Below are 9807 nucleotides of genomic sequence, written 5' to 3' on the forward strand. Positions count from 1 at the left end.
CAAAAAAGTGACCATCTTTATGTTTGTCTTCCATTGTTAGTAAGTATGTGACTAAATACATCCTTAGAATACAACTGTGGACCCATTCCTTGGTATTCAGATTTTCTCCTATGCTTATGCTATATTTGAGCTTTTTTTTTGGGGGGGGGCATGATTTCTCTGTGTAACCATGGAACTCTGTAGACCAGACTGGCCTCCCAGGTGCTAAGATTAAAGGCCTGTGCCACTACTGCCCAACAGAGCATTGATTATTTTGCATTTATCTTTAAGAATTTTTTCTGGTACTTTTATATGTATTTGTTTCATTAATTCATCTATTATGCAAAATTTTTGTGAAAATATTTTCTTCTATGTGTATAAGTGTTTTGCCTGCAGTTATGAATACTCACTGAGTGTGCTAGTGCCCACAAAGACCAGAAGAGGGCACCAAATCCCCTGAAACTGCAATTACAGAGGGTTTGAAGAACCATGTGGGTACTGAGCATTGAATCCAGGTCCTCTGCAAAAACAACATTTGCTGTCTCCTCAGCTCCTGGAATTTATTTTTTAAAGACTTATTTATTTATGTATTTTATGTATATGTGTGCCCTCTCTTCGTGTACATCTGCAGGCCAGGAGAGGGCATTGGATCTCATTACAGAAGGCTGTGAGCCACCGTGTGGTTTCTGGAAACTGAACTCAGGACCTCTGGAAGAGCAGCCAGTGCTCATAACCACCATTGAGTCATCTCTCCAACCCCGGGGAATTTATTGTTTATATGGTGGGAAATTGAAATATAACTTTTTTTCTCAAATTGAGAGCGTGTTTTATCCATTTTTGAAGTCTTTTTTTCTTAGTAAATGCCTTTATGGTTTTAAAATATTTATTTATTTATTTATTTATTTATTTATTTATTACGTATACAATATTCTGTCTGTGTGTATGCCTGCAGGCCAGAAGAGGGCAGCAGGCCAGAAGAGGGCAGCAGACCCCATTACAGATGGTTGTGAGCCACCATGTGGTTGCTGGGAATTGAACTCAGGACCTTTGGAAGAGGAGGCAATGCTCTTAACCTCTGAGCCATCTCTCCAGCCCCCTTTATGGTTTTATTACTATAATTATTGTTACTACTGTAATTAATTTGAAACAGAGTTATCTATGTTATCCAGGTTGGCCTCCTCCTCAGTTTCCTGGATTCTGGGATTGGCCACCATGACCGACTCTTACCACACATTATCTTCTCACACAAATATCCATTTTAGGGGCTGGAACACATGCTTTTAGTCCCAGCTCTTGGGAGGCAGAGGCAGGAGGATCTGAGTTTGAGGTCAGCCTGGTCTACAGAGTGAGTTCCAGGCAGCCAGGACTACACAGAGAAACCTTGTCTCGAAAAAATATTTATTTAATTTTATGTATATGTGTTGTTGCAGGCGCATATATGTGCACCATGTTCATGCAAAGCCTGAGGAAGCCGGAAGAAGGCTTAGATCCCCTGGAACTGGAGTTACAGCCGTGTGAATGCTGGAAACTGAATCAGGGTCCTTAGCAATAGCAACATGTGCTCTTCACTACTGACCTGTTGTGGGTTTTCTGTTTGTTTGCTTGCTTGTTTTTTGAGACAGTCTTTCTATGTGCTCCAAGATCGCCTAGAATTTGCTTTATAGCCCAGGCTAACCTTCAACTCCTATTTTTCTGCCTCAGCCTTGTAAGTGCTGAGATTAAAACCATGTGTCTGACACTATACTCAGCACGTTATCCATAACTTGGACAATGCTTTGTGTCTTTCAACAACTACCTTCTTATTTGTCTTTTAAATTTGAGTATTCATCTGGGCGGTGATGGCGCACACTTTTGATCTCTGTGAGTTCGAGGCCAGCCTGGTCTACAAGAGCTAGTTCCAGGACAGACTCCAAAGCCACAGAGAAACCCTGTCTCGAAAAACAAAAACATAAACAAAAATAAATAAATTTGAGTATTCAGATTTGTGGGCAGTACATCATCTCGGGTCACGTTTTAGAAGTTGTCAAAATATAGTCAGTGTGATCACTGAATCGACTCATTTTGTTCTGAGCACCGACTGAACCATACCTGACAGCATCATCCTGGAGATGTACACATGGGACATAAGTGGGGCTGGATGGATGTCCTCGCAATTCCTTTATCTCTCAAGACATTTAAAGGCAGCAGGATGTGATGCTCAGAGCAAGATGAGAAGCAGAGGCTGAGCCTCTGTTGCTGGCTGCGGCCCCCAGACAGCACCCGACACTTTTGGATTTCAGGCTTGTTTGTTTGTAGTTTAAACCCACCATGCAGAAACCAGGCTTTCATAATTCTTGTTTCAATCAAATGCCAGTGATAGGAATATGGTTGTTGCTGAAGTGGGAACTATTGCTATAGTAGTTGAACTATTAATAAATATTGAAAGGGGCCTAAGGGACAGAGACAGAGTTCAGAACGGTGCCCCAGGATGCTCTCATCAGCTCTGCTGGCCCTTGAGGCAGCGGGGACCCTGGAGACTGGGCCTCCCACGAGCTTTCCTGTGACCTGGGTAACATGTGTTTACTTCTTGCTGCCAAGCTTGAAGCCCAGTGGGACCTGCGTGTCTCTCTCTGGAATGCCAACTGGGGGACTGCTTTAGCTGCTGCTGTGTAGAGGAGGGACTTCTATCAGGCCAGCACAGCAACGTTCCTGAGTCTAGGCCTCTGGGCAACAGGCTTGTCCTCTCCTGAGTCTCCTCACTCCAGGAATCTGTTAGGTTGCTTCAGAACAAAAGGATGGAGAGCCGAGCCCCACTTCCAACTATTTTTTAAGGACAGAGTCTCATTATGTAGCCCTGGCTAGCCCGGAACTTGTTGTGTAGACCAGCCTGGTCTCAGATCCACAGAAGCCCTCCTACCTCTCCCTCCTGAGTTCTGGGATTAAAGGAGTACGCCATGGCCTGGCCTACTGACCTACTTTGTGAGCAGGGGTAAAAAGGTGCAAATTTGAGACCCTAAAGGCTGCATCCACACCTGTGTACTAGTGCTTAAATGATTGTCTGTACTATAAGGAGTGGTAGGGATAATCTGAGATCTGAAGGAAATCTTGGCTCTACTATTTCCTTGCTTTGGGATCCTGGGGTTCCCCACACCTAGACTGTCAGTCATCTATGGAAAAGATGCATCATTCAGTATTGAGAGGGGGCGTCCGAGGATGGCCTTCCTTCCATAACAAAGCATATAGATACTTGAGTCTTATGTAAAATGCTGTGGTGTGTGCACAGAACCTTGCACATTCTCTCATAGGCTTTAGATTACCTCTAGATTGCTTACAGTGCCTAATACAGCGTAAATACTGTGTGAGAAGCTGCGGTGCATAATATTGGAGGGAATACTGACAAGGAAGACGTTTGCATGCTCTGTGGTTTTGTGTGTAAGTGATGTTCACATGTGCACGTGTGTGTGTGTGTGCAGGTATGTATGCTTGCCCATGCAGGTGCATGTGGAGGCCAGAGGTTGACACTGGGATATCTTCCTAGCACCCTTTCTTTTTCTTTCTTTCTTTCTTTCTTTCTTTCTTTCTTTCTTCCTTCCTTCCTTCCTTCCTTCCTTCCTTTCTCCTCCTCCTCCTCCTCTTCTTCTTCTTCTTCTTCTTCTTCTTCTTCTTCTTCTTCTTCTTCCTTCTTCTCCTTCTTCTTCTTCTTTTAAGTTTTAAGACAGGTTCTACCACTAAACCTGGAACTTGGTATTTTGGCTAGACTGGCTGTCCATCAAGCCTCCATCCAGGATCCACTGGTCTCCCTGTCCCACCAGGGTTGTAGGTGTGTGTCACGCTTGCTTTGTTTTGTTTTTGCATGGATGCTGGGGGTCAAACTCAGGTCCTCTTGCTTATGCAGCAAGTACTTTACCCACTGAGTCATCTCCCCACCCCCTCAAATATTTCTGATCCCTGATTAGTAGAATCTGCAGGTGTAGACCCTATGGGCTATATCATATGCAAAAGGCTGCTGTGGGCTGGGGCGATGCCTTAGTGAATGAAGTGTTTGCTGTTTGGGTGTTCAAACCTAAGGTCAGACTCAGAGAGCCCAGGAAAAGCTGAACATGGTAGTGTGTGTGTTTACAGTCCCAGTGCTCCTACCATGAGATGGGAAGTGGGAACATAATAATCTCTAGAAGCTTGAGGGTCAGCTACCTGGGGGAACATAGGAGTGGACTAGAAACTCTGTCAGATGCTGCAGAGATGGCTTGGTGGTTGAAAATACCTGCCCTTGCAGAGGACCTGGGTTCAGTTCCCAGCTTCAACACAGTGTTTCATAACTATTTGTAAACCCAGTTCCAGGGGATCTGATGCCCTCCTCAGATCTCCATGGGCACCAGGGACATACATGGTGCTCATACATACATGAAAGCAAATCACTCATACACTTGAATAGAATAGATACATATTTAAAAACAATGGAAAAAGGCCCGTGTCAAATACCACAGAAGGTAACAACTGATACCAGAGGGTGGATGCCTCTGTGACTGGGCTCACACACAGACTCACATATGAACACATGTACACATACACAAGCTAAGTAAAATGCAATGCAACAAAAATAAAGATGCGCTGTTGCAAATGTCATTTGAAATCATGTGGATGGATGTGCTTTTAAGTCACATAGGGTGGTTTAGACCCAGAGTCGAAAATGTGGTCATTGAACAGAGGGAATACGTAGGACAGACCCTGGGACTATGTCAACCACAGAAAACCACAGGGAAATAGTGGGGTGACTGGGGAAATAACCACAGAGAATGAGGACGCATCTCAGACCTTACCATCCAAGCCTGAGACTCTTTTACACTCTCTCCAACTCTCTCTCCACCCACACCAGCCAAATCACTCCATGCTGCAGTATGGAAAAAAAAAAAAACCACTGCCTAGAGTCTCCTTGACAATCAGTGCTGTGTTGCTAAGCAACTTGGCATCCTGATCCAAAAAGAGGAACCTGGTGCTCTGGACCTGGCCTTCCAGCCTCTTTTAGCTACTTCCTCACCTCCAGCCTCAAGACAGCAGAGGGTGCTGGAGAGGTGACTCGACCTTGAAAAAGCACTGGTTTTCCTCCAAGAGGAATGGAGTTCAATCCCCAGCCTCCTTGATAGCAACTGTTTGTGACCCTGTAGGCATGGAGCGCACAAGCGGTGTGCAGACATGCCTGAGACAAAGCACACATACACATAGAATAAAAATAAACATTTAAAAAAGAAACAGTGGAGAGAGAGAGAGAGAGAGAGAGAGAGAGAGAGAGAGCACTTCTCTGATTCATGGGAAAACTAGGGTGCAGAATTAGAGGATTAGACAGTAGGGAATGGCCCAACTTTCAGAGCTGGTCTCTGCTCTGCATTGATCGGTATGTGCTTGGAGCGGTACTCTGAACTGAACTGTTCAGGCACAGGTTACCCTCAGTATTCAGGAATACCTCTATTTTATAACGAAGTCACTCAGGCTCAGGCTCAGAAAAATAAGCAGGCTTAACTCCCCAAAGAACGGGTGTGGAGGTTTGGAGCAGCACCCACCTAGGCTACCTCTACTAGACCACACCATCAGAGAGAAATGCAATGGTCACAAGTTTTTAAAAATGCCTCCCCTGTTTACCATTCGTCCTGAACTTTTGGTGAACGCTGGCATTAGGAACCTGTTCAGGGATCCACTGGGGATGTTGCTTCTTGGACTTCTCAGAAGCTCTGAGTCTTCGCTCCACTGTGAATGTGGTGATAACCAAGGGGCAGGAATGGAGTAAACACTGGGCTATGGTAGCTGAATCTCATCCCCACCACCAGGAGGCTCTGAGATTCCAAGCGAGTTCTCTCTCATTTTGGGCCTTGGTTTTCTTTGTCTACAGACTAAGTCCAGTGCTAGGACCAGCCCTAGAGTGTTCTGATGGCGAAGAGAATGAAACATCCTTAAAGGATGCCTGGAACACAGGTTTTCAGTGCCGGCCTTATTCTCACTTCGAGGAGGTCTTAAGGGTATGAAGCACCTTTCCTTAAGTAGGAGAGCCCTTCCCAGTGTGAGACTGACCTCGGATGCTGCTGACCTCGGATGCTACACTGCCCTTTCTTATCCTGAGACAAGTTACCAGGTCTAGACTGCCTTAGGGAAGTACATGTGGCCACTCAAGTTTCCTCCCAGGACATCTGGCTGAGACTAGAAGGGTAGGAGGAAAGCATTAGCTTTAATTACAGTCTTATTTACTTATTTCGTGTGCATGTACATATGTGAGTGACATATGCTTGCCATCGTGCATGTGTAATGGTGAGAATACAACCCGAGACAGTCAGTTCCCTCCTTCCACCATGTAGATCTCCTGAGTTTACTCCGAATTCAGGTCAGGCTTGGTGACGGGTGGTTTTCCCTGCTGAGCCATCTCACTGACCCTTGTGTTGTTACTATTTTGTTGGGGGAGGATGCCCATTTGGGTCCCAGCTACCCAGATCCAAAATAACTACACAGAAACTATATTATTTGCAACACTGTTTGGTCTATTAGCTTATGCATATCTCTAGCTCACTCTTATATCTTAAGTTAACCCATTTCTATTATTTTATATTTTATCATGAGGCTCATGGCCTGCTGGCAAGATTCCAGTGCATCTGTCCCAAGAAGTGGCTACATGGTATCTTGTGACTCTGCCTTCTTTCTCCCAGGATTCATTTTAGTGCCATCCCCCCAACCCACCTAGCTCTACTCTGCCCTATCACAGGCCAAGGCAGCTTCTTTATTTATTAACCAACAAAAGCAACACATATACAGAAGGACTTCCCACATCAATATTTGTTTGTTTAAATAATGGAGAGCATTAATAGACATGCTGGGGTACTTACATGGCCATTCAACCTTTATAGTAACCTATGAGGTAAGTACTGTTATCTTCATACCCACTTTACAGATGAGGTCACTGAGGCACACAGGCATGCATTGCTGGAAGTCAAAGCTGTGAGAGAACCAGCACTCAAACTAAGCAGGTCTAGAGCACAGCCCTTGCTCTCCGCTGCACTTACACCACTCTTATTACAGGAATAACAAGACAGGAAAAGAGAAAATGGAAAACCGACTCTAGCCAGAGAGAATGCTCGTCAAAAGAAAAGGCCACAATCAATAAAGCATTTAGCCGCTTTCCTCTAAATATGAGGTGCACCGTCCTGGGATGGAGGAAAGTCAAGGAGAAGTCATGTTGACCAAAACAAAACACGCCATCATAACAAAACAAACACGCCATCGTAATCAGAGTGAGACCCCACCTCGTTCCAGAGCGTAGGGATCCATCGCAAGCTTAGAGGGCTGAGTGTGGAGATGAAGACAGCGGGCGGCAATGAGCTACCCAACAGCTGGCTAATCTTCCCTACGGGTCAGAAGCCTAAGGAGGGATGCTCAGGGAACAAGCTGCTGTCCTTTCTAGTCAAGTGCCTCAGGCTGTGGTAGGGCAGTTATTGTTCACCCGCAACGGGCAGTGCAGGGCACACTCACTTGGAGAAACAATCCAGACAGGTCCACCTTGAGAGGAACTTGGAAAACCATGAGGAACTCGACTCTGGGGACACAACTCGGGCCATTCACTTTACTCCTCCAAGCCTCGGTTTCCCCACTTGGAAACCTGAGGTGACTTGGCCAAGTGTCATCAAATCAGAGAGCAGACTGCTTGTAAAACATTAGCACCAAACAGAGCCTGGCACCCAGCCAGGTTCCGCGAGGAAAGAGGCGTATTTCTATTATCAGCAGACTGAGTCCTGAACAGCTCAAACAAACAAGTTAGAGAGGGTCGGATGAATCTTAAAGACGCACTGGGGGAAAAAACGAAACCAGAGGCGCAGAAGGCTCTGAGGACTGTGCATCCCAGGAAGGAAGAATTTATCCACATCTCATTGGAAAGCGCAGTGTCAGCTCCGGGGCTCTAGGTGGCGCAGGTCCTCCACGGTCGCTCAAGTCTCAACCAGCAAGGACAGAGATCTTCATGTGTGTGTTGTCAGGGCTGTGACTCCATCTTCAAAAGCACACAGGGCATCAGAGACATACGAGTCACGAAAGCAAGGCCGTGTAGGGTGTCCAGGATTAAGAGAGAAGTCACCAGAGGAAGGAGCATTGGTCTGGCAGGGGAACCAGATAGCACAGGCCCCAGAGAAGCCCCTGGGCTTTGGCCAGGTCATTTAACAAAGTGGGGCTTGGTTTATTATTGTTCTCCTGGATCAGGAAGTTGGATGTGGTTTAGGGTATATCTTCTTGGGACTGAAAATGAGGTAGAGAACTTGTCTAGCATTCTAGAAGCTCTGGGTTCAACTTCCAGTACCGCAAGACAAGGTCTTCCTTGGGGCTTGAGTAGAATAGTGGCCCCAACACTCGGCTGTATCACAGCAGCAAGCGAGCAGCTGGAACCGAGACAACTGGAGAAATGGCGCTCACTTATAAGATCCCGAGGCTAGCTTGAACATTATGATCGCCTGAACAAATGCTTTGGAGAGGGAATCCATGTGACCCCCAGGATCCCACAGAACAGTTTGCAAATCCATGGTTTAGCTCACAGTTTTCATAAAAATGGAAATTCAGAAAAGAAATGCATTTACCCAAAGATCACATAGCAGGTTTATTGACAAGCCACGACTGTAACGTGGGTTTCCTGCTCCCAGTCCTGTATCAGCCTCCCAGACTAGTTATAGGAACAGAAAAGAACAGAGTTAGGTCGGCATAAGAATGGGATTTCAAGCCGGGCGGTGGTGGCGCACGCCTTTAATCCCAGCACTCAGGAGGCAGAGGCAGGCGGATCTCAGTGAGTTTGAGGCCAGCCTGGTCTACAAGAGCTAGTTCCAGGACAGGAACCAAAAAGCTACGGAAAAAGCCTGTCTCAAAAAAAAAAAAAAAAAAAAAAAAAAAAAAAAAAAAAAAGAATGGGATTTCAGGCCAGGCGGTGGTAACCTTTAATCCTAAAACTCAGAAGGCCAAGGCTGGTGAATCTCTGTGAGTTTGAGGATAGCCTGGTCTACAGAGTGAGTTCCAAGATGGCCAGGATGTTACACAGAGAAACTCTGTTTCTAAGAACAAAACAAAAAAACCAAAAAAAAAAAAAGAAAAGAAAAAGAAAAAAAAGAAAAAATGGGATTTCACAAGTCTGATCAACTAACTGAACATCTTCCAGCTCTACCACAGTGACTGAAATCCCTTCTCATCTGCTTATAGAACCTCACGGAGCTCAAGGTTAGGGAGTCTCCCAGCCCACCCATCTCCACTCTCAACTTCCCAAGAAGACCCGACATGTGCCACACCTGAGATTCTTAGCCCAAAGTACCATCGGGTTTACTTCAGCTTCTGAGCACGTGCCCAGCACATGCGCAGCACACGCCCAGCACACGCCCAGCACATGCCCATCACACGCCCAGCACATGCCCATCACACGCCCAGCACATGCCCATCACACGCCCAGCACATGCCCATCACACGCCCAGCACATGCCCAGTACATGCTCAGCACATGCCTAGTACACGCCCAGTACACGCCCAGCACACGCCCATCACACGACCAGCACATGCCCAGTACACACTCAGCACATGCCCAGTACATGCCCAGCACACGCCCAGCACACGCCCAGTGCACTCTCAGCACACGCCCAGCACATGCCCATCACACGCCCAGCACATGCCCAGTACACGCTCAGCACATGCCTAGTACACACCCAGCACACTCTCAGCACACGCCCAGCACACGCCCAGCACACACCCAGCACACGCCCAGCACACACCCAGCACATGCCCAGTACACACTCAGCACATGCCCAGTACACGCCCAGCACACACCCAGTGCACTCTCAGCACATGCCCAGCA

Source organism: Microtus oregoni, unplaced genomic scaffold, assembly GCF_018167655.1.
Source record: "Microtus oregoni isolate MIOR12 unplaced genomic scaffold, Mior012 000004F_ref0000308, whole genome shotgun sequence".
In the NCBI taxonomy this organism is placed as follows: Eukaryota; Metazoa; Chordata; class Mammalia; order Rodentia; family Cricetidae; genus Microtus; species Microtus oregoni.